This window comes from Cebus imitator, unplaced genomic scaffold (assembly GCF_001604975.1).
Source record: "Cebus imitator isolate Cc_AM_T3 unplaced genomic scaffold, Cebus_imitator-1.0 Scaffold287, whole genome shotgun sequence".
Classification (NCBI taxonomy): domain Eukaryota; kingdom Metazoa; phylum Chordata; class Mammalia; order Primates; family Cebidae; genus Cebus; species Cebus imitator.
In genome coordinates, this window is record NW_016107602.1 from 993,359 (window position 1) to 996,568 (window position 3,210).

General features: G+C 36.4%; 1 protein-coding gene across 1 annotated transcript in view; it reads right to left on the reverse strand.

The window, feature by feature from the left end:
* Positions 1 to 2,974, reverse strand: part of SAMD7 (sterile alpha motif domain containing 7) — a 28,584-nt gene extending 25,610 nt beyond the window's left edge. Inside the window, exons 1-2 of the mRNA XM_017501978.2 lie at positions 2,709 to 2,974; positions 1,489 to 1,628 (exon numbers count right to left, since the gene is read on the reverse strand). The gene's annotated coding sequence lies outside the window, so the exon portion shown is untranslated. The remainder of the gene's footprint in view (positions 1 to 1,488; positions 1,629 to 2,708) is intronic.
* Between the last annotated feature and the right edge of the window lie 236 nt (positions 2,975 to 3,210).

Consider the following 3,210-nt stretch of genomic DNA (forward strand, 5'->3'; position numbering starts at 1 on the left):
TATAGTATAGTATAGTATAGTATATATAGTATAGTATAGTATATATAGTATAGTATAGTACAGTATAGAATAGAATAGTTTCACTGCCCTAAGCCAAATTATATTTTGAAGGAAATAAAATCAGAATACTTTCAAGCAATGTTCTGAGGTTGATCTGATCTTTCCCTTCATTAGCCAAGTAGACACTTGAAACACCAAATCTGTGTTCCCTTGAAACCATTGTTTTGGGGGTGCTGAGTCATATGATCAAGCATGAGTCTTTAAATGCATACTTTCATATTTTGAGGGCATCCCCTTCTATTTTAGATACATGTAGACAAATTGTGAACTAAGGTCACTTTGCTGTAGCAGATGAAATGGCTGAGTAAAAGTGCAGACTGGAATATAAATTTTAAGTGCAGAGCGTGTCTGGTAATCCCAAAATGAGGGAGTGCAGTGGTGCTTAGGTCTGCATTCAGGCTGGATTTCCCTGACCCAGAGCTCTAATCCTGGATGCCCAGCACATTAGGAGGATGAGGACTCCTTAATCTCTGTCTTCAGACTCTTAACCTCAACAAACCCCTCCAGGCAGCACATAGATGATTTAGCTAGTGCTAATTCTGTCTCAACTGATTAGGGCAGTAGTAGTAAGACGTGAACTTCATGAACTAAAGCCCTTGCCAAATCAGCAGATATTCACTGAATGATTTCCCAGTGCCCAGTAGCCAGCTGCCAATTTTATATATTTGTCTATTATTGGCTATACTACGACCATTCATTAAAATCAGTGCAATTTGAGTTTAGAAAATCCTGGATTTGAGCAATTATATGTAGAATATTTATGGTATGTATGATGCATGTTTTCTGATTACATACATTAAAATGAGTTAGTTTTTAAATAACTGCTATACCTGGTAAGTTTTTATATTTGAAAAGTAGAGCAGTAGAATTAAATGTTTCCACAGTTCTGAGATAAATAAATGTAAAATTTTAAAGTAAATTGAGAGTCATTTTTACAATTCAGGCCTGGCTTCTTGTGAGTTTTCTTGACTTTCTCTTAGGCAGTATCCCAACAATTCCAAAGTCATTCCTCCTATTTTTGCTCTGCAGAGGTCTTTGTAGACCATCTCCTCCAATTCTGCTCTGAGCAAAACCCAAATAGGCCTTCTTCTGGATCTCTCCATATTTTGCTCCCCTACCCATCTCTGCCGAGGACAGAGGAGAACTTTAGAGATCTCTTTTCTACTGGTTTGAATTATGCCACTCTCACCCCACTTTAGAAGGAAACTAGATTTAATTTTAGTTTTAGTTTTAAATAACAGTAGGAATTTTCTCTGTTAAACTAGCACAATATAAATAAAAAGGAGTTATCACTGTAATCGTGTGTGCTACTACCAACAAAGACAGTTAATCCTGAAGCACTTGGCAGTGCCGCTAAAATGTATTTCACTTTCACTAAAGGCATATGCTTGTAGTACTTTTCTAACTGCATTTCACCATAGCACTTACCCTGGAAATCGTTATTGAAGACAGTGAGTTATGTGCTGGCTGCTCTCACTTCTTATTTCTTTTTACTCTGGAAGCTCATTTTCATTAGATCCATCCATGCCGTCTTGAAATGTCAGGTGCTAGGCACAATTACAAATATCCTAACAAAAAAGGTAAACCTTTGTCATCATTAAAATAAATCGAAATTATGTACTTTCTACTGGATTCAATATAATTTATGTGCTATTACAGTTTGTATAAATTACGTTCACTTTCTTCAAAAGATTGTGAAGCAAAGTCCATTACATATAAATCTATAGAGATTAAAGTGAAATTCTAGCCATATTCATATAATGGAACTGAATATTAGGTATTTTAGTTAGAAAGTCTTAAAGAATGAATTAAGAAATATCAATATAGGCCGGGCGCGGTGGCTCAAGCCTGTAATCCCAGCACTTTGGGAGGCCGAGGCGGGTGGATCACGGGGTCAAGAGATCGAGACCATCCTGGTCAACATGGTGAAACCCCGTCTCTACTAAAAATACAAAAAATTAGCTGGGCATGGTAGCGCGTGCCTACTCAGGAGGCTGAGGCAGGAGAATTGCCTGAACCCAGGAGGCGGAGGTTGCGGTGAGCCGAGATCGTGCCATTGCACTCCAGCCTGGGTAACAAGAGCGAAACTCCATCTCAAAAAAAAAAAAAAAAGAAATATCAATATAGATTTTATTTCATGATTATCATTGATTGTTCCTCAATGTTTTTCTGAAATTTTCTACTCTGACATTTCATGGTTCACACATCATGACAATTTTTGGAATATAGATATTTGCAGTAATGGGAAGCCATTAAAATAATACTGTGTAGTAAACATACAGATGTAACACATAGAGGTAGGTACTGAATCTATTTGAAGATAATAAAACAACAGGAAATTTACATACAACTTTGAACTGGCTTTATCTTAAATAAATGTCATTTTATTTTCACTTAAAAACTCCAAAAACTGAGATCAGGCAGTGTTTATTTGGCAGGAATGGTACATCGTCTTTACTTGTTAGTAACTTCAGTCAAGTAGGAATTTATTAGCTCACATGCTGTTAGTAATAGAGCCAATAAAGTTTACAGATAAACTTAAGCATTTCCTTCAAGATAAAGATGTCCTTCTATTTTATATGTACAGGATTTTGCTTACAGTAACTAGCCTCAGTTTTGGCCTAATCAATGTGTAGCTATGTACTTACATCCTCTATGAAGACTTCTTGTCTTTGGTATTGCTGATGGAAGAACCACACAAAGACTTTCTGTCCTTCAACTGCGGAATCTTCTCTGGCTGCAGGTTGAAAAATACATCTGACAACCCTTTCGAGAAAATGGTCTTAATTCAGTTTAACCTTGCCTTAAATACGAATTCAACTAAGTTGATTAGTCCTATTTCATGACAGAAACTTTGCCCTCTGATATCCTCTACTGATAGGCTAAAAGATGTTAAGCCCAAGGAAAGTGCCCTACAAGGTACATAAACCTGTCTCAGAGCTTAGCCGTTAGTGTAATCCTTCCTCAGCCTTTAAGATGCTTTGTGGGCATTCACTTAATACCACTGTTCAACTTGACACAAAAGAAAAATACTATGCGAATAAATAATAAGCTTTTCTTTGATGGAACTATATAGTCTATTTCGTATTTCCAACAGGTATCAAGTGGAAACGTTTCTTTTGCAAGTAAGAAAAAAAGTAAGTTATCTTC